Raw genomic sequence first — 25,560 nt, 5'->3', positions numbered from 1 at the left:
CTCGCTGCCTGTTCTCCCATTGAGTCTGAAAGGTCACAGGTACACACCCAACTTGAGATAGCATTTAGTTAGCTTCCCCTCTAACTTTTAGGAAGCGTTCCTTAAATGCTGCAGCCATTTTACAAGTCCATTTAACTTCACTTTCAATTTAACTTGGTATCATTTCAATTTCCTTTTCCTCAGCATTGTATCGCCCTGGGAATGAGAGTTGGAAATGTGCCTATCGTGAGCTGAGTCACATTTTTATGTGTCCCCTCCTCTTCAACCATTGTTTTCTTAAATTTTTGTTTAAAAAAAAAAAAAAAAACTTGGTATTGTAAAAGGAAACACAAATGCAGAAACCCATATCAAACAAAGAATTCATTATATAGTTTGTATATATCACGAATTCCTACATAATGAATGGATATAAAGGAAGCAGCCTGTATCACCACCCAGCTTAAAGAATAGAATTTTGCCACATGACCCAGAAAACCTGTGACCCATCCCAATTACAGGCCTTGTCACCCTCCAAGTTAGCATTGTTAGCATTTTTCTAACATTGTAATAAAATCCTTGTGAATTTTTGAAAATTACAGATGGTTTTAAAACATTTTTCATGGTATAATTGACATATAATCAACAGCAATTTGATGTTTTCACGTATGTATTCAGTCTTGGAAACATCAACAGTCAAGATAGCAAATATATCCATTATCTCAGAGATTTCTTCCTACTTCTTTATAATCCCCTCCAATAGTATTCACTCCCATCATGTAACCACTGATCTTCTTTCTATCTCTATATTTTTATTTACATCTCCTAGAGATTTATATAAATGGAATCATACAATACTGTTTCTCACTGACTTCTTTAACTCAGCATTTCTATAAAATTTGTTCATATCATGTTATCATATCATGTTATTCCTTTTTATTGCTGAATAGTGTTCCATTTTATCCATTCAATTGTTGATATTTAGTTTTTCCAGTTTTTCATGATTACAAATAAAGCTGCTTGTGTACAAGTCTTTGGATGGCCTTATGCTTTTCTCTGAGTTGAAAGCATAAGAGTAGAACGGGTAGATTATATGATATAAGCATGAGAGAAAATCTTTGCCAGTTTGGATTAGGCAAGAATTTCTTAATTATGATATCAAAAGCTTAATTTGTAGAAGTGGATAAATTTGACTTCAAATTAAAAGCTGCTATGTCACTGATGAGAAAATTAAAAGATAATCTATTTATACAAGGAGAAAATGTTTACAAAGCACATGTCTGATAAAGGGCTTCTATCTAGAATATAAAATAATATAATAAACTAAATAAGAAAACAACTAATCCAATTAAAAAATGGACAACAGATATGAGCAACAGTTCACTTAAGAAGATATTCAGATGGCAAATAAACACATGAAAAGATGCTCAAAATTGTAGTCATTAGGAAAATAGTAGTCATATTAAAACCATGATGAAATTTCACTGCATATACATTAAAATACCTAAAATTAGGAAAAACCTATTCCAAAATGCTGGTTAAGATGTAGAAGAACTGGAACTCTTATATAATGATGGTGGGATAATGAAATGTTGTAATCATTTTGGAAAATGGTTTGGAAGTTTCTTAAAAAGCTAAAAATGTGCCAGGTGCTGTGGCTCATACCTATAATCCCCATGGCTCGGGAGGCTGAGACAGGAGGATCCAAGTTCAAAGCCAGCCTCAGAAAAAGCAAGCCAAGCAACTCAATGAGATCCTGAATAAGTAAAATACAAAATAGGGTTGGCGATGTGGCTCAGTGATTGTGTGCTCTGAGTCTAATCCTGGTGCCAAAATAATTTTTAACAAAAAAGCTAAAAATGTATGCTGTTATAAATGTTTTTAAAAATCTGATCATTCATTTCTAGTATATAAAAATATAATTGGTATGATATATATTGATCCTATAATCTACAATCTTACTACATTTATTTATTAATTCTAATAGCTTTATTTTTTGGTAGAGTCCATTGGATTTTCTACTTGGACAATGGTGTTATTTGCAAATCAATACAGATTTACTTCCCCTTTTGAAACTAGACTGCTGCTGGTTGTTTTGTTTTGTTTTCTTGTCATATCACAGTAGCCATAGCCTTCAGTAAAACTTTGGTTAGAAGTAGTGACAGCAGATATACTTGCCTTTTCCTGACATCAGGGGGAAAGACACTTAGTTTTTCACTAATAAGTATGATGTAGGTTTTCATGGACACCCTTTATCAGTTAAGGAAGCTCCTTTCTAGTTTACTGAGAACTTTTATCAGGATTTGGTGGAGTTTTTTAATGTTTTCTTTTTCTACCTCTATTTGAGCTGATAACATAGTTTTCTAAAATATGGTAAATTATATCACTAGATTTTCAAATGTTAAATAACTTCTACATTCTTTACATGGTGTAGTTTCCTTCATATATATTATTGTATTTGATTTGCTGAAATTTTATCTAACTTATGTTTTAAATATTACTAATACACTTGATATCTAGGCTCCCAATCTGGTTTGTTAATGTCTGTGCTCTAAACTCCAGCTAAGCCAGCCATAGATGAATTTTCTCCATTTTAAATTTTATATGATTTGATTCCAAATCCTTGACAATCTAAGAGGCAACTCTATGCACACACGCACACCATATTTGTACAAGAGAGGGAGGGGGCCTGATTAAAGTTTATCAGAAACACAATGGGAGGTACAGTCCAAGTGACTTTTCCATTTCTTGAAGGCAGCTCACATAAGACTAAGACTTACGAAGTCTCAGTGTGACCTGGGGAGGATAAACACAGAAGAGAGACAGTGCGCACTGTCACGATGTGTTTTAGGGGAGCATGGTAAATATTGCTCTATCCCACCTATTGTTCCATGGGCCAGCCTTGACATAGCCATCTTGGACTTAAATATTGAGTCACTTCCCCAAGATGTGATGAGGGGAGAACAGGTTTAGGGAGTGATAACAAGAGAAGTTGGAGACAAGCAGGAAACAAACCGGTTTGAAACATAGACTCAGAGAATATCAGTAGTTAACTAGGACTGTGGAGACCCAACGCCACCTCATCCAGTTTACAGATAAGATAAGCAAGGCTAGACTGTAGAGATTATTAATCTGACAACGTACTTCTAATTTCTCCTCTAGATACATTCAGAAAATATTCTCTTCACCAAATTCGTTAGTAATTTACTTCCTTGGAGAAAACGCCTCATCACACGCACTCAGGCCTTAGGTTGGTAGAGACAATGGCACTTTGCACTGCCTGGGACTCTCACCACCCTGCTCACTCAACACTGCTAATTAGCTCTCACTTCTGGGGCCTTACCTACTCTTTCAATCATGCATTGCACTGTATAATTCAGGGAGCCCCCTGACTTGGGGAGAAGATAATGCCTCTGCAGATGGCTTCTAATCTCAGCTCTTCTATGGTCAGCCCTGAAGAACTCAGAATGGGTTCCAGATTTATCTCAACCTGAGATTATGCATTCACATCCACCTTCCACCTCCTGGATGAACTTTGGGAACTTTGTGGGAAGGCCCAGTGGGGATGAGCAAGGAAAAGGAAATGAGGAGAACCAAAGTCCTAAGAGCTTTCCCTTTCTCTTATCTTTCCCGATTTTCTTTCCCTAGGTAAGTGTTCAAATGCTCCAATCTCTAATTTTTTTGAAGAATGATTAGTAGGATCTTTTTGTTTCTAGCTTTCTGGGACACTGGACACTTTTTTAGCAGATGTGCATCACCCAGTGATCTCCAAAAAAACATCCTAATCTCTAAGCAATTCAAATTGTTAATCTGTTTATGGTTTCAGAAAGATTGATGAAGTACCTGATTTAATCCCTGTACTGGATGTACCTGGCCCATTTATGGAACTGAGAATACAAAAGTCAAAGCAGATCCCTAAGCTTCTGTCTTATGTGACATACGTGGCTCACAATATGATTATGTTGTTGAACCCCCTTAAGATAAGACTGTCTTTGTGATGGGATCTCTGATGCCTAGCACGTGGTAGAAACACAGTAAATATTTACATAACAAACCTTTACATAGCACTGATCATATCCCAAGACTATTCTAAAGACTTCAAAATATAAGGTCATACCTTCGTCACTCACTGTAAGGAAGATGCCATTATCTTCATTTCACAGATAAAAAAACAACTGAATGCACAGAGATTGAGCAGGTTGTCCAAGGTTACACTACTAGCAAAAGAGGAGCCAGAGTTTGAACCCAAGTGCACTGTCTCCAGAGGCCCTGTTCTTAACATTGCCTACAATACATTGACATTGAATTTCAGTCATTCATATTTTTGATGCTTGTGAGATTGTGATATAATTTATCATTAAAAAATGGGGACCACATGAAGTTTTCATTGATCTGAAGCAGTTGACACCAGACATCAGAATGTATCTTCTCTTTCTAAGGTACCTGCTATTTCTTTTTCTTCTTTTTCTTTTACATGTTTATGGACCTTTGTTTTATTCATTTATTTATATGTGGTGCTGAGAATCGAACTCAGTGCCTCACACATGCTAGGCAAGCACTCTACCACTGAGCCATGACCCCAGTCCCCTGCAATTTCTTGATTCCATATTAGTTGATCCATAAAGAGTCATTTATTGCAGTATAACATTTACCCCCAAATTACCTTTAGAATCAAAAGGCACCTGTGCTTTTCTTACCACATATACAGAAAAATTAAAGAATCCTTTAATCATTTTGAATTTTGCCTTTTTGATACTCTATACTATATTGTACATCTGAAATCATACCTTTGCTCTTTAAGAACTGCTAATTTCAAACTTTCCAGTATAAAAATGTGGAAGAGAAAACATTTTTATCTTTTGTTTTGATAGTGGGGTATTTTCTTATTTTAAAGTTTAAAAGTATAAATATATATTCATATTCATATGTATTCATATGTACAGAATGAATGTATATATTAACTCAATTTGAAAATATTTATATAGATTTTTCACACACACACAGTGAGAGAGAGAGAGAGAGAGAGAGAGAGAGAGAGAGAGACTTGCATCTAACTTGTAGATTCTGGGTTAGCCATGAATACATATTAGATTTTGTGACTTCTCTAGCTTTTTAATGCACTACACAGTAAAACTATATTCTGCTTTTTTTTCCTACCCAATTAGTGGAACCTGCAATTATGTGAAAGTTGCTGCAGTGTTCTTAACTAATTACTTGACTCCGAATAATTCCCCATAGTATTCTAAATATAATTATTTAACTCCAGGTTGTATTTCTTTCTTCATTTAATATCTTTGTTGCTTTCCCTTCAAATTTCTTCTCCTGTCCTTTATTTTAAAATCTCTTTTGCTATGCATCTTTTTCTTCACTTCTGACCTACTGTAAATTATTACTAAGATTTTGTTAGTGCTGTCAAAGTGTCCTGTTTCCCACTTACTGCTGTAGATAGAGTAAGCAGAAAGCAGACACTTTTCGTGTTGACCCTGTCTCCTTTGGCACACCAAGTTGCCATTGGTTAGAAGATGCAATATCTGACAGATACTGCCCTCTGAAGATTTGAATTGCTTAGCCTCACCTTTGTGGAAAATTAGAAGCTAGACAAGTATTTTGCTCTTGCTTATGAAGATTTATTTCACTCATAATAAATACACTTATCCTGTTTTATTGCTACAAGATGTTTCTTGCTTCACACAAAATTATCTGGCACACTCTCTTACCCCACCTCATCCTTTTTCCTTTCTATAGCCAGTCATTTATAAAAGTGTTGACCATGGATAGACCCTTTGGTCGCCAGTGGAAATGGTTCACAGTCGACAGCAGAAGTTAAGTATGTAATATTCACATACATATGTGTGTATCATTTTTAAGGAGCTATAGGCAAGAGTCTGTCTTGAAGACATTCAAACTGAATATTTTTTAAATGCCAACATAGTATTGCACACTAGAAAGGGGGCCACAGATACTTATTGGCTTTTTTTTTTTTAAGTTTTTGTGGTGACAAAGCTACAGGAAGTAGCTTTTTGAGTGTTAAGGCAGCTTTTCCCCAGGGGCTTTAGTAACACCAAAATGGAATCAAAATTAGGGAAAGTACTAGACTTTGGCTATGTCTATACCAGGTTGGGGACTGTTAAGTAGTATATTTTTTGAGAAGATTTAGTGAGAACTGAGACTATCTTATTCTCCTTTCATTTTATCCAATTTCAATTCAAAACTGGGTGAAGTCCAATTAAGTGCCATGGGACAGGACAGACGCAGGAACAGGTGGTTGGAGAATCATGCTACGCACTGGGTGGACAAAGCAGCAGGTGCTTATCAAGGCTGGTGTGGAAGACAGGAGCCCTCCAGCATGGTGCAGGGCCAGAGGCGGAGACCAGGAAACCCATTATAGCACATCATGGTGACATGACGACAGGAAGCCTGGGAACAAATGCTGTTTGGAGATTTGAGGGAGTTGCACAGGCTGTCAACAGTGAAGAAATCTGTCAGCAGACTGTTGAGGCCCAAAACCTGGGCTGTTAGTCAGAATTCCCAAGGAGCATTAAGGTCACAGCATTGTAGGAGGACTAGTTGTAAGATGAGGTATGGTACCAGGAGAGGGATTCAGAAATGAGGGGCAAGACAGGCAGCGCAGAACTGCAGTTCACACAAGACAAGACCAAGACAGGGTTCTAGTCATTCCATCATTATAGTGAAATTATGTGAAGAAAAGGCAATTTGTCAACTAACTGACATTCATTATTGTTTACGAGTAGTGAAAAGGCCCTGCTTTGATTTGAAGAAGAAATAAAAAGCAAAACACCATCCTGGCACCCTTCAATACTAAATGCTGTCTTTACCTGCCTTCCCAAACCTAGTTGGGTTGGGGATTATCTGATTTTATTACCATGTCACTTCTTGCCTCCACTGGCATGGAAAATCTAGGTAACCACACAAGCAAATTTGATGGGGCTGCTGCCAGTGACCGAGACTTAATATGACTCAATGAGATCACCAACTGTGTGAAGCATTCAGAGATGTTGCCCACAGTGAGATACAACAGGAACCTTATAAAAGGGAAAGAAACTTCTCAATGTGCACTACATCGGCCAACTCTCTGAAAGCATGAGTTGTAATGCAGAACAAATTAAATGCTTACTCTGATTTGATCTCAAACCATAGGCGGATGCTTAATTTTAAAAATATTCACAAAGCATCAAGGAAATTAGTAGAGAAAACTAAGTCCAGACCAAAAATAAAAAATACTGAGGAGCAGAAGTGTTTCTTATTCAGGTGTTTGTCTACTTTTTGTCTAAAGCAGAGTTCAGCAAAATTTTTATGTAAAGGGTCAAGTTGTAAATATTGTAGGCTTTGCAGGACATACAGGCTGTGTCACAAGGACTCTGGTCTGCCCTTGGAGTGTGAAAACAGCAACAGACAAAACATAAATGAATGGGCATAGCTTTGTGTCAATAAAACTTTATTTGTAAAAACAGGCAGTGACCCAGATTTTGACCATGGCCATAATTTGCCAACCCCTGGTCTAAAAATAAAAATAAGAAAGCAATATTTCTACCCACAAATATGTGTAGTGTACTGTTCCCATTGAACTGAGAAAAATATATATTAAAGGTAGCTACAAAAAGCAAAAGATAACCTTCGATGGTTATTCTTCATCCTTTTTCTTGGATGATGGCAATATTTATCATTTTGGTTCAGTTAATAATGTCCAAGTCCAAGTTATGTTTTTACTCAATACTAGAAGAAGACAAAAACATCCTGGGGGCCTCTGACCTCCAGGAGTTCCTGGAATGTGACAATTAAATAAGCATGCAAAGCAGTAGCACAGGCATAATACCTTTGTATTGTGAGTAGTGTAGGAGACTTGCAAAGAAGGAACAGACTCGTGTGAACTGGAATAGTTTGGTCTTGATGGCAGGTTGGGGGTGGCCTTAGATGAACACTTGTAGGTCAGCACTTATTTTAAAGAGGACACAGAGAGGGGGATTTGGGGAGAGAAGAGGTTATAAGACCAGGATAAAGATATTCAGGGGGAAAATAAATAGTATTTTGAGGAAAGCAAGGTAACTAGGCTGGCCAGAGCAAGGTGATCATGCTGTCTCTACCTCTTCTTCCAGAACTTGGAGATAATGGTAGGACTGCCATGAGGATTTTAAAAGTCAATATTTATAAAACACCTAAAGCAGTTCCTGACACATAGTAAATATATGAATATTTGAATAGTTGTCAAATAAATAAATACATACTGGAGGTAGAGGTAGTGGTTTTTTTAATGAGATATAGCAAGATGGAGTCGGATTGAGGACAGAATAATTTTCCAAGGATTGTGTAGCTACATAGTCAAGAACCTGTCGTATGCACTACCTTCAGGACAATGGTCATACAATGGCATATGTGATTGTCCCCGATCCTAAATGACTGATTTGTGAGAAATCTAAAGGTTATTCACAATTTTCAGAATACAGTGCCACTGAAGGTGTCTGGAAGCCAAGCTGGAGAGCCATTTCATGGGAGAAACTGAGGGTGGATTTTGCACATGGGTGGGAGGTACTAGTATAGACCCCCCACGTGCACACAGCCCAAAGGCAGAGGGGGCTTAAGATGAAGGCTTGTAAATCATTAGCACAGGGTGATCACCAGAATGTTGAGACAAGGGAATTGGGAGAGAGACAGAGCAGGACGTAGAGTCGTGGAGTCATGAATTTCTTCAACCTTCATTTATCTGGAAGAGAGAAAAAGCTACTAGGGACCTGAATCTAGGAGAGGAAGAAGGATATAGAGACTCTCTACCTCCTGCTTCCCGGGAAGTCTGAGTCAAGTGTGAGTTTCCTAGCAGGACGGAGTGTGAAGCTGTTAAGTGCACAGTAGTCCAAGTGAACAGATTTTTCCCATCTTGAGCAGACCCTGCAGAGCCACAAACAATGCTGCCTTATGTGTCCTGCTCAATCTGGTCACAAGATACCTGTGGGAATTTCTTTCCTGCCTCTGAGAAGCGGCTTCCCTGAGACTTGGCAGGGAGGCAGCTGCAAGGAATGCTTCTGACTGCGGGTACATTCCAGCCCAGGATGGTGTCCCAGACATTTTCCTTTTAATGAAGCCCCAGTTATTTTTCCTCTCTCTCTCTCTCTCTCTTTTTTTTTTTTTTTTTTGGTAATGAAAGGTCGTTACAAGTGTAACATAATGGGGCCCTGGCTGTGTTTCATTAACTTTTAATTTAAGCTGTTAGTATGGAATTAGTTAGCAGACTGGTGAATCAATTGGCTAGCCAGTGGGATTCCATCTTAACAAGGAGGGTACTGTGTGTTTCTGATGCTCCCCGTGTGTGTGAGTGTACTATAAAGAACAGTGCTGTTTGTTCAGACTGTGATCCTGAGCCACAGTCTTTGCCCCGGCTTTTGTGAATGGTTCCAAGTGGATGCCTTGGCTAGAACAAATTGCGCATCCTCTGACACTTATCTTTTTGGCAAATACAAGTTTGGATCACCGAATAAATCCAAGGGACATTCGTTTTTCATGCTGATGAACTCAAGGACATTCAGAGTCACACCGGAACAATGTACTCTGAACATGGTAAGGAATTTGAACATTTGCTCTTTAACCCAGAGGTTCTCCATATTTTGGAAAAGCAGTAGCTCGTTGGAAATTCTGCAGAAGTCTTCTAAGAGTTCCCATATGTACTTCAGGAATTGAATTATTTCCCTCCTCATTCCCACATTCCACTGCAGGCTTAGGAGATTGACAGCTATTGTTCTAGGTCTTGCCTATTGCCCTCTTCCTGGTTAATGATCTCAGTCTCAAATCTAAAGTCCAGTCCTCTCAAATAAAACTGGTGGTAAAAGAGGAAGGGCCAGGATTCACCTACTGGTTCTACAATAAAGGACAGAGTCAATTCTAATTCATCTTGGAGATTTATGTAGTTGTTTTTTATTGTTTTTGTTTTTGGGGGAACATACTGGGGATTGAACTCAGGGGCATTCAATCACTAAGCCCCAGCCCCAGCCCTATTTCATATTTTATTTAGAGACAGGGTCTCAATGAGTTGCTTAGCACCTCGCTTTTGCTGAGGCTGGCTTGAACTCGTGATCTTCCCGTCTCAGCCTCCCAAGCCCCTGGGATTACAGGTGTTTGCCACCATGCCCAGCTCATGTAATATGTTAAAACCAATTTAAAAGAAGAGTGTTGTTCAAATAGCATCAGACAAACATATAGGAAAATGAATAGAGGGCGAGAGATGGGATTATAATCAACATTAACATTTTAGAAAATGGAATACTGTGTAGCCAATAGAAATAACTCAAATAGTAAGGTAGAAACATACTGACTGCCACAGAAATGTGTTCACCAAGACTGTACATTTAAAAATCAGTAAATGTGGGGAAGTTTGAAACTCCTACCTTCAGGAGTTGAACCTGGAGCTGGTGTGCACCCACGTCCAATTGGGGCCTGGCATCCTCTCCTCTGCCCTGGCGGAGCCCTGCTCCTGCCCCTAGTGAAGATGGGTTCAGCCAAGAGCATCCCAGTCACCCTACCTTGGGCTCCACCACACAACAAGCATCGAATTCGAGGAGCAGACTCTTGTCCTCCTAGTGCAGGCATTCCAGACACTCCCAGCAGGAGAACAGCTCAAAGGTCCAAAACAGGCCCAGGACTCAGATCCCCACTCTCCTTGGCATTGGTGTCCTTGACATTGCATGGATACCTATGAAGACCAGCAGTGAAGACCCTCAGAGTCCACTGGTAAAAGAGCCGAGTGAAGTATCTGAGACTGAAGCCTCTAAATCAAATCTTCCCCCAGAATCTATTCTGCCCCTGGGAGTACCTTCATCTTTTAAACTAGACCTGCCTCTGGATACTCAGTTATCCCTTGAGGACCAGCTGCCACCTTGGAATGACACTGAGCACCCTTCCAAACAGGTGTCTTCCCAGGAGGATGCAAGATATCCCACAGAAACCCCTGTGGCCAGCCAGAGCTCAGATAAGCCCTCAAAAGACGAGAGTCCCCCATCTTCACGTTCTCAACACAATAGCTGGAAACCAAACAACACAGTCTTAGGGAGATCTCCCCTCACCATCCTGCAGGATGACAACTCCCCTGGGACCCACAGCGTTCGTGCCCTTCTTCCCTAAATGAAAATGTTAGGTGATTAAAGGAAGGAGTCATTCTTGGAACTGGATGACTTCTGAAAACTGTAGGAGGAGCACGGGAGCAAGGCCAGGACCATGACAAGGAAACTCTGCACTTTGCTTTGGTAGAGGGCTAAGCCCGGTGTGGCCCCTACACTGGATTCACCCAGGGCCTGGTGATATTCTGTTTCACCCCTTCTTTCCCAGGGAGACTGATGAAAGGCTTGTTTTCTTTGATTCCTCCTAAACTACCAACTCTGGGACTTAGAACTTTGTCAGACTTTCTTTTTGTCTTCTATATTTCTTGGGTATTAAAGGAAGTGATTTTTAAATGATGCTGTTAAAAGACCAAAAAAAAAAAAAAAATGTACCAGCAGTAGATGTACCATGAAGTACAAACCAATTTTAATTTTGGAATATTTCAGAATATTATATATGCACACATATATACAGTCAGCAAAAAAGAAAAAAATGGATGGGTAAGCTATGGGTAGTGATACCGCAGGTGGTTTTCACTTTCCTTTTGAAGGGTTTAAAAAATTAACTTGTATAATTTAAAATTATTACATGAAATGTACTACCTTCTCCTGGAGCAGGAGAAACAATCTAGGGGTTAGGAAAACAAGAAAAGCTTAATGGGAGTCCCAAGGCAAGATGCAAATATCCCAGCAGGAGGTTCACGCCTGATGATCTTACAGCCTGCCCCTGTATTCTGCATCCTGAAGTTCCACATCTACAGATTCGACTAATCACAGATTGAAAATATTTGAGAAAAAAAAAATTGATTCTGCCCTGAACATGTATAGATTTTTTGTTTTCTTGTCATTATTCCCTAAATAATATAGTAGGACACCTATTTACCTATCATTTATATATTATTAGGTATTTATAAGTAAACTAGAGTCGCTTTAAAGTACACTAGAGAATGTATATAGGTTATATGCAAATATTATGATATTTTATATAAGGGACTTTTGTATCAGAGAGTTTTGGTATCTATGGAGAGTCCTGAAACCAATCCCCATGAGTACCAAGGGAAAACGCTACTAAAGTCCATACATCAAAGCTAGCTTTCTTCCTATTCATCCATCCATCCAATTCTCCATTATGTGTATTTGCTTAACTCGTTTTTTTAAAAGAGATAAAGGCTCTGTATTTTAAAGAAATGTTTGTACTTTGCCTGTAATATTTTTTCCCAGTCAGAAAGCTAAATAACTTTCCTGTCAGTTCATTCATGAAATTATTTATCCACTTTTTTCAAAATTATATTCAGAACCTCCTCTAAGCTATGTTTGGTAGGAATTCTTCATATATTTTCATTGTTCATGTTTTCTGTTTTCAATTATTTTATGTGTGTCCTTGAGTACAACAAGTCAAGAGAAACTACTTACAATCTTGATTTGTAGTAAATGCAGTTTCTCTAGAAGTGCTATTGAAACTTTATCTTAAGATTTAATATTTTTTTCAAGAAGGGTAAATTATAATAAATTGGTAAAATTATCTAAACTTGCACTGTCTGATATAGCAGGTATTAACCAGATGTGGCTATTTAAGTTAATTAAATTTAAAATTCAATTCCTCAATCATTCTGGCCACATTTCAGGTACCCAACATCCATATGTGTCCGGTGGCTACCATATTGGACAGTGCAGATACAGAACGTTACTTCATCACAGAAAGCTCTTTTGGACAGTTATGGTCTTAAATGTTGAGGCCACTTGTGTATAAGAAAGTATTTTTCCACACTTTTTCTCTTCATTTATTAAGAATTCAGATATTTATTGGTAGTTTACTTTCTTTTATTTCCCCTTTCCCTGAGCGCTAAGCTGTCTGAGAAATAAGCCTGGAGAATTTCAGTAGCACCTGCCCCAGAGAGCAGGCATCAAAGGACCAAGTCAACCCATTTACACACTTCTGTGTATTTATATAAATGTGGTTAAATATTAATTTTAAATGGTTGTAAGTGAGACTTGAGGATTGCAAGAACAACATAAACTCTGTTTAACTTTACTTAGAACATGTTCAGTAATGTTAAATTGTTGAACTCTAATCTGGCTTCTCTGTTAGGTAGGCAGCTCTTACTGGGTTTTGCTATGTGGCATATGATGACAAAAACCTCCATGATTTTTAACAAGCATTCCTCAATCCCACAGACAGAAGGCAAAATGACCTAATTCCCTCTTTTTGTTTCAGTGGAAACTTAAAAACTAAATCACAACCTAGGAATTTTCCAAAGTCCTTTGCAATTACATTGAACTGGATCTTCCTTAGGAAAATGTCTAGAAAAGCAGAATATATTACAGTTATCATTCTATTTTCCTTGGGTTTAAAGCCTACGTTACTTTTTAAGGTGAAAATATATTTTTAATGTGAAAAAAATTATGTCCACAAAATGTGTAATAAACCTATTTTTAATGTGAAAAAAATTATGTCCACAAAATGTGTAATAAACCAATCTTCAGTTTAACAAGTAATTTTAATGGGAAGACCTGTATACTACCTTAAAATGGATGTAGGTTTTCTTATTCAAGTATGTTGAGGCCAATAGCTCAGGAGATGACCACCATTGAAAAGATAGTTCATTATACACAGATCCCAAGAGGAGGGGGGCACACCATATCACACAGGGTCACAGAGGAGAGCACCAAGGTCTGTCAGGAGACAGAAAGAATGAAGGTAAACCTGGGCAAAAGCCTTTACTGTGATTGTCATGGGAACGGACAGAAGCCCGTGTGCAGATTTAGGGTTGGCCAGTTGGAATGTTCCAGCAGGCTCTTAGGAACAAGGCTGTCTTTAGTAGTCAGGTGCCTTGCCCTGATAGCAGAGGTAGTGGGGACTCCAGATTGGTTAGTTTGCATATGAAAGTCACCTTCAAAGGCAAGTTTACCATCTCTAGGAATTGTCTAACCCCAGGAGGGGAAGTCTCCCTAGAGTCAGCAAGGCTTCAAATATCAAAGCATCAAAAATCCAGAAAATAAAAAAAGTACAATTACCTCACCAAAGAAGATATGCAAATGACAAACAAGTACGGGAAAATATAACCAATAGCATTGGTTGTTAGGTCATTAATTTAAATACAAATTAAAACACCAATGATAAAGCACTCGATACCAATAAGAATAGCCAAAAGAGAAAGAACACACTACCAAATGCTGATGAGAATGTGGAGCAACAGGAGCCTTCATTCATTGCTGGTGGGAATGCAAAAAGTTACACCTTAGAATAAGGCAGTTTCTTACAAAACTATACATACTCTTATCCTAGGATCCAGCAGTTGCACTCCTTGGGATGTACCCAAAAGAATTGGAAACTTAGGTCCACACAAAACCTGACACAGACATCTTCAACACTTGATTCATAATTATCAAACTTGGGAGTAACCAAGATGCCCTATAGTAGGTGAATGGTTGAATTGTAGTCTAACCAGACAATAAAATATTATTCAGGGGGCTGGGATTGTAGCTCAGAGGTACAGCGCTCGCCTACCATGCATGAGACACTGGACTCGATCCTCAGCACCACATAAAAATAAAATAAAGATATTGTGTCCACCTGTAACTAAAAAAAATAAATAAATATTTAAAAAGAGATATTATTCAGCACTAAAAATATATGAACTATCAAGCCATGAAAAGACATGGAGGAAACTTAAATGCATATTACTAAGTGAAAGAAGCCAATCGGAAAAGGCTACAGACTGTGAGCCCAACTACACGATACTCTGGAAAAGGTCAAACTATGAAGGCAGCAAAAGGATCAGGGTTATCAGAGGCAAGGAGGATAAAGCAGCTGAGCACATAGGATTTTAGGGACAGTGCTACTCTCTATGACACTATAATGATGGGTATAAGTTATTATAAATTTTCCAGAACCTATAGAATTTCCAACCCAACAATGAATTCTCATGAAAACTATGGATTTGGGGAGATGATTGTCAATATAAGTTCAGCCATTATAACAAATATGCCACTCTTCTTGAGGATGCTGACTATAGGGGAGGCCGTGCCTATGTGGGGGCAAGGGATATATGGGAATTGTCTGTACTTTCCATTTGATATGAAACTAAAATTCTGAAACATAAAGTTTAATTTTGAAAAATAATAAATAGTTATCACCTAGGTAAAAAAAATTAAATAAATAGAACTTTGCCACCTTTACTGGGGGCGGGGGGCTCTACCATTAAGCCACATCCCCAGCCCTATTTTGTATTTTATTTAGAGACAGGGTCTCATTGAGCTGCTTAGCACCTCACTTTTGCTGAGGCTGGCTTTGAACTCCAGATCCTCCTGCCTCAGACTCCAGAGCCACTGGGATTACAGGAGTGCACCACCACACCCAGCCCCACTCCCTTTTATGTTTTATTTTGAGACAGAGTCTTACTGTATTGCTGAGGCTGGCCTCAAATTTGTGATCCTCCTGCCTCAGGCTCCGAAGTAGCTGGGATTACAGGTGTGTTCTGCTTCGATGGTTTAACCTTTTTCTTTTTAGCCCTGTCCCTCACTTAGGAGGTAAACTGTTGTCCTGATTTCTGAGATGCTTCCTTCATTTCCTTTATATGATATGATCTAGGTATACCTTTCTAAATAATAAAGTTTCATTTTCCTGGCTTGGGACCTTAGATGAGTGTAATCATAACATATATATTCATTTGTTTCTTTCTTCTTTTGCTAAAAATGTTATGAGATTCATAAATATTTTTGTGTTGATTAGCATTCTAAATCTCAGCATTAACTGGACACATAACTGGGACATTACATCACCTTTAGGAGAACAACTCAAATTAACACATTCTATTGTGCAATGGGAAGAGTCGGGCAGGAGGAAATGTAGAAAGAAAACTGTCAATCAGTTCACTGATTTGTTTCAAAACATTTTTATGTCTATAATTTTTGCAAGTATTTAAATTTTTCAGAGTTCTACAGCAGGGTAGAAAGACACATGAAAGGGTGGTGCTGATAATTTGAGTGCAGACATTGTTGTGTTACATTTCCCGTTTAAAGTATTCAAGTTGAGTAGCTTAACTAACTAGCAAAATGCACTGCCTCTTCAGGAGACCATTTCTTCCTGGGCTGGGAAAGAGAAAGAGTCCAGTCTGATCTGGTAGGTGACTTGTTCTGTTTTATTTTTAGTAATTTAGGAATTTCAACCATCTGGAGTTTATGTTGTCATATAGTATAAGGTGTGTATTGAAATTTATTTTTTCCTGAGTTCATGACTAATCTGTGCTTTCTTACTGAGTTGAAATGGCACCTTTATCATTCTCTAAATTATTCATGCTTATGGCTGCTTCTGATTTTCTTTTCTATGCCACTGACCTCTTGGTCTATACTTGAGCCAATATCATGCTCTTTTAATTATTGTACCTTAAAAATTGGTTAGCATCTGGTAATAGAGATGTATCACATATATACACACACACTGAGTATTCATTTCTACTGTTTACTTTTAGATAAACTTTTGCATGCTTATGTTAATTTTAGAAAATTAGGCCATTGTGACTTTGAGGTATGATTTAAAACTCAAATTTGATTTTGTGGAAACTGACCATCTTTAAATCACTGACTGTTATCATCCATGAAAATGACTGTTTCTTCATTAATTCTCCTCTTTCAGTGAAGTTTATTATAGTCTTTATATAGACCTTGTATATTTCTGATTCCATATTCCTATGTTACAGTGGATATTAGGCCTGTTATTTGCCATCAACAATTGGCATCCAGCACCACCATAATGATTCCCAAAGCACTCTATTCCCACTACCATTGGGACCTCAGCGGATGCATATTTGTAGTGCTGACCTAATCTTTCTCTCCTCTGCAGTAACCTCTGCCCATCCAAAGTCCAAAGGAATTCTCCAAACAGGTATCCTCCAGAGTGTCCTATCTTTAAATGAACCCCTTTATAATTATCCTACCACCACTATAAGTCTTCTTTGGGACCCTTCTAGGTTTTAAAACCAGGTGTTGATTCTCTGATTGAAATAATTCTAAAGAATATTTTAAGGGCTGGGATTGTGACTCAGCGCTAGAGCACTCGTCTAGCACGTGTGAGGCCCTGGGTTCGATCCTCAGCACCACATAAAATTAAATAAATAAAATAAAGGTATTGTGTCCAATTACTTCTAAAAAAATAAATTGAAAACAAAAAAGAATATTTTAAGCTCTAGGTCATGAACTATTAACAAAAAAATGCCTTATAGAGAATGAGATTGTGGGGAAGGAGGAAGGAGGCAATGTATTTCCCTACCGTTTTCTTTTTTCTTCAAATAAGTACTGCTTTAAATAAATAAATCCTCTTCTTAAAAAAGCACCTTCCCCCTCCCAAGATAAGTTCTGCTGTAGAGGAGGAACAATTCATGGGAATACCGAGGACGGTAATTCTTATTTTTTGGGATCATGAAACTCTTCAGAAACATGATGGAAACTGTGAAAACTTTCCCCTGAAGAATGTACAATGCACATAGATCAACACTAAATAGGATTTCAGAGATTGGAAGGCCACTGCATTCCAGCAAGATTAGCATCTCAGCTAATTGGTGGCTAGTAAGGCAAATGTCACTCACTAGACACCTGCAGAGGGCTGTGGTGCTCTTAGCCTTTGGGTATGCCTAATATTGCATCACAGGGCAGAGGACACCTCCCAAGAGTCACTCTGAATAACTAATTTTAGAGCAAAAATTTCCTCCAAACTAGATTGCTAAAAAATAAGTAAGTTGGGGCTGGAGTTGTAGCTCAGTGGTAGAGCACTTGCCTTGTACGTGTGAGGCACTGTGTTCTATTCCCAGCACCGCATACAAATAAGCAAATAAAATAAAGGTCCATCAACAACTAAAAAAAAAAAAAAATTTTAATAAGTAAGTCAATCATGAGTGATTTTATATGCTATCAAATAAGTTGAGGAAAGTTGTTAGAACTAGTCTAAGAATATTGCTAAGTAAAAGAAATGATCTTTAGTCGATAGCCTCCTGCCCCCATTTGAGTCTTCCCCTCACCTACCCCCAATTTTGGTATCCTTAAGTGACCCCCGACCCCACCCAGTCCTCTTACTCCAAGAAACTTTCCTTCCTTCTTCAACTCAAGCCTCCTGTTGTCACACTTTCCCACAAAAGTAACCAAACAGAAGAGATGAGTGAGCCCCAATGCCTCAGGAACTCTGGGAACAAAGTGGAAAGTAGTCTACACAATGAAGGAATTCTACTGCACTGTATCACGATATGGCTGCATCCCCGGGAGATAAAGAATATTCAACTTACTAATTCTGAAATTTGTACTGGGAACTTATATTTAAATGTACATAATACATGAACATAATTTGCTAGTAAGTAAACCTGTGTGTGTGTGTGTGCGTGCGTGTGTGTGTATGCACACATATATCACAAATAAAAATACATAGAATGGAAGCCAGTACTATAACTGCTGGTTAAATTATTTCACTTTGCTTCCTCTCTCTTCCCTCCCACAGCAAATCAAAGAGAGAACAGCAGGGAGTGTTTAAGTGAGACCTCCTGGGTTCAACCCACCTCTGCCCCTCACTAGTGTGAAACCTTGGCTGGGGATGACGTAATCTCTCTCAGCATCAGTCTTCCCTTCTGTTAAAAAAAAAAAAAAAAGTAAATAATAAAGTACTTACATGTGGACTTATTGGAAGGATAAAGTGTGCAGTGTGCTCAAGGAAGACTGAGTGTGTAGAATACAGTGCATATCTATGCAATAAGAACATAACTGACCTTTCCCCGACTCCTCAGGAACTCTTGCTCTGTGGTTCTGTTCTTTCCTTGTTCTGGGTATTGAAATCCCAGACGATCTCATTGGTTTCATAGTAGCTTGTAGCTAGAAGTTATCCCCATCAGAAACCTATCATTTCAGTAATTAAAGTTCTGTCCAGGCTGAGGATGGTGGCCTACTCCCATAACCTCAGTCACTCAGGAGACAGAGGCAGGAGGATTACAAGTTGAAGGCCAGCCTCAGCTTAGTAAGGCCCTAAGCAACTTTGTGAGAGACTCTTTCCAAATAAAAAATAAAAAAGGCCTGGAGAATGTAGCTTCATGGTAAAAATTTCCCTGGGTTCAATGCTCAATGCAAAAAAAAAAAAAAAAAATCCTGTCTAGTACAATAATCAAAACTTGGGTCTAGTCCTAAATAAAACCTTTCCTCCCCACCCCATCCTTATACTATCTCAGAGAAAGCCAGGTCCTGACTGGGAGGTCTGGGAGTGGGTTGGCCTCCTCTCTGCTCTCCCTCCCTCCCTCCCTTCCTTCCACCTTCTGGCTTGTGTGGCTTCTGGATGCAGTGGCCCCTCTTGTCTAGACCTCAGCCTCCAGGCCTCTAGAGGCCAACCTGGCCCAGCTACTACCTCGGTTATGTGTCTTCTTAACCCTTCCAGATAACCCTCTTGATGACCTTTATAATGACCATGACAGCTCCCTCAAGGCCCAATTGGCCTTAAGGGGAAGCCATGCATGCTTGTCTAGGAGCATAGAACTGCCACCCTTTGCCACTGCAGCCTAAAATTACAAGGGACTTACTCAAGCCCTCTTGAGTCCCCTCTCACTTAACTGAGGTGAGGGCAAAGCGACCCTCTCCTCCCTTAGGGTAGAAGTGTGGAGCTACACAAGACACAGACACATGCAGACACCGCCCTCTGTGGGCCTCAGCCCCACTCTTGCATTAGCTGGGGGAATAACCAATGATCGGCTAACAGAACTGGATTTTCAATCTGGACACACCCCCCATGTCCATATTTTAGCCTCTCACATGGTGGTTTTGCACTTTCCTTCAGGGTGTGGTATTTGGCATCTATTTTTTTTTTTATTCAGACCCTTATGGGGAATCAGCCAAACTGAGGCTGAAAGAATTACCATTCAACATCCTGAAATAAATATGAAGGCACTTATCACCTAGTGCTTGGTCAAGAGTAACTGCTCAGTAAATATCAGCTGTCATCATTTTAGAAGTAGTTGCAAAGCATGATTTCTTACAGTTTTGCTCTGTTCTGGCTGTTAGAACAAACTGCGATAGACTGGGTGGCTTATAAATAGTAGAAATTTACTGCTCACAGTTCCGGGAGATGAGAAATCTGTTCACAGTTCTAGAGGGTTAGGAATCCTAGATAAAGAACCAGCAGATCCAGTGTCTGGTGAAGGCCTTCTTCCTGGCTCATAAAAGATCACTTTCCCACTGTGTCTTCTCCTGGTGGGAGGGTCCTAGCAAGATAACACAAATCTCTCATGAGGGCTACACCTCATGACCTAATCACCTCTCAAAAGCCCCCACCTCCTCAAACCATCACACTGGGGCTCAGGATTTCAACATGTATTTTAGAGAGACACAAATATTTAGTCTATAGCTGGGTCTCACAATGCCTCTACTACAGCCAGCCGGCTCTACCACAGTTTGAAAAGGCTAGTCTGTAGCAATGTTTTCCATAACTCACTGTTGTAAAATCGATTTACAGTTTCCCCAGTGACATTTTTAAAAATGAAATCAAAGAGTAGAAAAATGAATAGAAAAAGCAAGAATGTGATTATCATAATAGGTATTGTTTTATAAAGTTCTTGTGATTTAAAATGTATTTTATTATTGGCTGCTATAAAAATTTTGCAAGGCTGTCACATCTGATACTCTGCAATTGTCCATCACAATAATTAGCACGTGAGAGGTGGTGTGGCTTTACTGAAACAAGTTTGTGTGCTGACGAGATGTAAGGAATAGAGAACATTCTATTCCCCTCAGGTCTCTGCAGTGAATGTAGTTAATCTGTAGCTAGTAATGAACTGTTTCGTTTTTCTCTAATTGTTTCTTGAGAATAATTGTTGAATCCCTAAAATAAGGAGCAGAGAGCATGTTTTCTTTTTTTTTTTTCATTTATTTTTTTCAGTTTTCGGCGGACACAACATCTTTGTTTGTATGTGGTGCTGAGGATCGAACCCGGGCCGCACACATGCCAGGCGAGCGCACTACCGCTTGAGCCACATCTCCAGCCCCAGAGAGCATGTTTTCTTTTTTTTTTTTTTTTAATTTTTTATTGTTGGCTGTTCAAAACATTACATAGTTCTTGATATATCATATTTCACACTTTGATTCAAGTGGGTTATGAGCTCCCATTTTTACCCCATATACAGATTGCAGAATCACATCAGTTACACATCCATTGATTTACATATTGCCATACTAGTGTCTGTTGTGTTCTGCTGCCTTTCCTATCCTCTACTATCCCCCCTCCCCTCCCCTCCCCTCTTCTCTCTCTGCCCCCTCTACTGACATTCATTTGTCCCCCTTGTATTATTTTTCCCCTTCCCCTCACTTCCTCTTGTATGTACTTTTGTATAACTCTGAGGGTCTCCTTCCATTTCCATGCAATTTCCCTTCTCTCTCCCTTTCCCTCCCACCTCTCATCCCTGTTTAATGTTAATCTTCTTCTCATGCTCTTCGACCCTACTCTGTTCTTAGTTACTCTCCTTATATCAAAGAAGACATTTGGCATTTGTTTTTTAGGGATTGGCTAGCTTCACTTAGCATAATCTGCTCTAATGCCATCCATTTCCCTGTAAATTCTATGATTTTGTCATTTTTTAATGCAGAGTAATACTCCATTGTGTATAAATGCCACATTTTTTTTTTATCCATTCATCCATTGAAGGGCATCTAGGTTGGTTCCACAGTCTTGCTATTGTGAATTGTGCTGCTATGAACATCGATGTAGCAGTGTCCCTGTAGCATGCTCAGAGAGCATGTTTTCATTGCTGCTGGAATCCTCACAGAGCCCAGCACAAAAACATCAGGCAGTGCTGATTAATGTCTGGCATTTGGTTTGGCTGCTTCGCTGGCCCTGTGATAGTAGATTGATTCTGCTGTTTAGCCTACTACACCATTTGCACTATTCACAGTTGTTAAGGTTCACCAGGCTGAAAAGGAGTCTATCCAGCTTTTCACAGGGCCCCAGTTCTCAGGGCCTGAGCCATAGCCTCTGCTTAATAACTATTAGAGGAATAAATGGAGGCTCAATCTATAAAATAAAACCTATGGTGGCTAGATTTTCCAATGATCTACCCCCTGCAAATTGTAAGGAATTTCAATGCAGTTAGGTTCCTTAAGTTTCAATATATTCACATGCAAGGAATGAGATCATAGAAATTCTCACAAAAGAGCGGTTTGATCAAATCGAGGGAATATTCACTCTCATTTTCATAGGAATAGTAAATTTGTTATAGACTACACATTTTCATTTCCCTGTCTTAGAATCTGAGGTCACATGAAGCTGAGCTACAAGGAGCAAAGTACATTTTGTTCTGCGGGAACTCTCTAGTGAATGCTCTCTTAACCTGGCCCTAATCTCGAATACCTGATCTCTTCTGTCGAAGGAGCAAATATTACTTCAAGGAAGAAATTTTACTTATTTTATTTCCCATGAGCTTCAGCAAAATAAGTTGTCTTCATTTTTCCCTCAAAACCGTGAAGTCCGGTAGTAGTGTCAGTTTGCTTGTGACTTTGACTTATACAGATCTTTGAATCATTGAACATGTTTATCTCTCTGTAAAATTCTTGCCTTGAAGAAGATACAGATGAGTAAAGAAAAAAGAAATAATCAAATGACTTTTGAATGACCATATGCTTGTTTTGAAATCCCTTTATCTATACCACCCCATCCTATTTTTGACTTCTTCTAAACTTTACCAAATACTGTGTAGCAATATTTTTGTGACTCATCCAAAAACAGTGTATTTTTACCATCGGGACAATCTAACAGTATAAACAGAACTGCTCATCTGTCTGTTCATCATCATTCTACCCAGGAAATTGTTCAATTCCAAAACACAGGAGTTCATCAGATCACCCCAAAACACATAACTTCATAACCAAGAGAATTTTAGGCATTTTCACACTGAGAAACAGACGGTACCTTATGAAAAATAAACTAGTTTTGCAAGAACTAGACTCATAGTATCAAGTCTATATTTTCTGCTTTCCTCAAGAGATAGCTTAGGCTGGTGCTGTGGCACACACCAGTAATCCCAGTAGCTTGGGAGGCTGAGGCAGGAGGATCACAAGTTTAAAGCCAACCTTGGCAAAAACGAAGCGAAAAGTGAGACCCTGTCTCTAAATAAAATACAATATAGGGCTGGAGATGTGGCTCAGTGGTAGAGCACTGCTGAGTTCAATCCCTGGTACCTGCCCTCCCCTCAAAAAGAGAGATGGCTTAGAAGAAGTGACTGTGATACAGATATAAGTGCCATTTTATATGGTGAGGCCCAAGTATTTTTCATATTAGCTTTCAAGAAAAAAAAATGTTAATTAAAAAAAAATCAGAGACCGAGTGAACAGTTGAACATCCAGCCAAATTCCAAATGTAGCTAGAGTCAGGTTTTGGTGTTATCATTGTCATCAGGTTGCTGTATTGCATCCCATGTCCCCTATCTCTGTACCCTCTCTCCTGCAGCTGCTCAGTTGCTAATTACACAGCATATTTCCCCTACATATTAATCACATGTTGAGTAAATCTCTCAGGAAATTTTGCAACATATTGAGTTAGACAGGAAACTTCCTTTCTGATCCCATTCTGACAATTTTTCTTGAGTTGTGTCATCAAAGCAGAAGCAGAGTCTCTTGAGAAGGTATCAAGTTCAGAGTCCCACACGAACAGGTCACCTTATTTTTATGAAGAGGCTGCAGGTCACCTACTTTGCCACTGCCCTAATAAAGTCAAGGGTCAGGATTTGTAGTTTAAGGAAATGCATGCACATTCCAGAATGTTCTCCCTCACTAAGAGATCTTCCATGGTGTATCTCTAATGTGTCCCCCTCAACTACAGGCCTTTTACTGAGGGTCCCACATATAAAAGGTAAGTCTGGTATTTGACAAATCCTCTAATAAAGAATGCTAACTAAGACATTTGTTATATTTTATTATTGTTTCTACTATAATATCTATTTGCCTATAAATACATACAGATGCAGCAATATTGGAAGGTATTGAAGAGCTCAGTGAGAAAATTTTAAATTTCCTAGAACCTACCTCTATACAAATAGTCACTGTTAATTTTTTTTTCCTGTGCAAGGAGTCAAATCCTGGACCCCACATATGTCAACCATGTGCTCTACCACTGAGCTACACCCAGGGCCCAGCCCACACTGTAACTTTAATCTGTGTACTGTTTTTTGTTTTTTTAGAGTAGAACCATGGTACATATACTGAATTTGTCCTACTAACACATACATAGTAAATACCTGCTGACATGTTTTGAACTTTTAAAAATTATCTATATTCTGACTTACTTGCTATAACTATAATATTTAAAGTAACCCATTGCTATTTCTGGTTCATCAAACTTGAAATAAACTGACTCATTTGTTAAAGTGTAAGAGAAGTCAAAGTTCCTTGTGTAGCTAAAACATTCAACAGAAAATGTAGAAGAAAGAGAACAAGAAAACCCTTGTTCTTTGCTTCATTCAGGGTAGTTAGTCCATTGGAAAGATAGCCAAAGTCTCTTAAGCTCAAATAATTTTTAACACAAATTCTTTACATCATTCTATTCCTACTCACCTTGAATTTATAGGCAGATGACCCTTGTCACTTGTGCCAGCCTTTTATTTGGATAATGAATTGGGAAGTAGTGTTCAGAATTAAAGTCCTGTAGCTTAGAGAAAGATTGAATACTTTGCAATTCAATATAGTTATGTATTGCAATAATTCCTGTACTCCCTAAGTAAACAATATTGTCTGTGTGTATATGTGTGTGTGTGTGAAAAAACACATGTAAAATAATTGAAAATCAACATTTCTATTTGATAGATGAATTCCTAAAAGAGATAAAGTAGATAAATTTTGGTGTTTTTGACCGTTTTTCCACTAAACTACTATAACTACTGTGGTAATTTATCTTAAACATTATATAATTTGCCTGCAAGCAGAAAATTTAAACAATACATTTCCCACAAATAGCTACTGTAACTGTTTTCCGTGTATCTTTGCAACAAGGGTCCATGAATTTACAAGCATTTGTGTAGTGTATACACATGCGTGTATTCCAGCCCCTATATAGGGTACCCTTGGGGCATTTCCTACATGGAACCTAAACACATACTTACTCTTACTTTTAAGGAAGTTAAGAGATGGATACATCATTGTCCCTAAATGAGGTATGTGAGGATCTATTAGCCTCAGACTTCATATCTTCAACAAAGGAGGAAAATACAAAACATTTGCTTTAAACATTCCTCTTTTTTATTTATATTTTCTTTTTTTATTTGTTCTAATTAATTATATATGACAGTAGAATGCATTTTGACACATCACACATAAATGGAGTATAACTTTTCATCCTTCTGATTGTACATGATATAGATTCACACCAGTCGTGTAGTCGTATATGCACAGAGGGTAATAATGTCTGATTCATTCTACTGTTCTTTCTACCCCATTTCCCCTCCTCTCCCTTCACTCCCCTCTGCCTACTCCAAATAAACAC

General features: G+C 38.5%; 1 protein-coding gene, 1 long non-coding RNA gene and 1 pseudogene across 3 annotated transcripts in view; 2 read left to right on the top strand and 1 right to left on the bottom strand.

The window, feature by feature from the left end:
- The window catches only part of Palld (palladin, cytoskeletal associated protein), a 359,420-nt gene that overhangs the window by 221,312 nt on the left and 112,548 nt on the right, over positions 1-25,560 (top strand). The gene's annotated exons all lie outside the window — the stretch shown is intronic.
- LOC139705267 (uncharacterized) overlaps positions 1-25,560 on the bottom strand; it is a 360,401-nt gene that overhangs the window by 274,335 nt on the left and 60,506 nt on the right. The gene's annotated exons all lie outside the window — the stretch shown is intronic.
- On the top strand, positions 10,469-11,234 carry LOC114085700 (cell division cycle-associated protein 3 pseudogene; annotated as a pseudogene).

The sequence above is a fragment of the Marmota flaviventris genome, chromosome 3, assembly GCF_047511675.1.
Source record: "Marmota flaviventris isolate mMarFla1 chromosome 3, mMarFla1.hap1, whole genome shotgun sequence".
Classification (NCBI taxonomy): Eukaryota; Metazoa; Chordata; class Mammalia; order Rodentia; family Sciuridae; genus Marmota; species Marmota flaviventris.
Note: the sequence above shows the minus strand (reverse complement) of the source record. Positions and strands in the feature narration are given on the sequence as shown.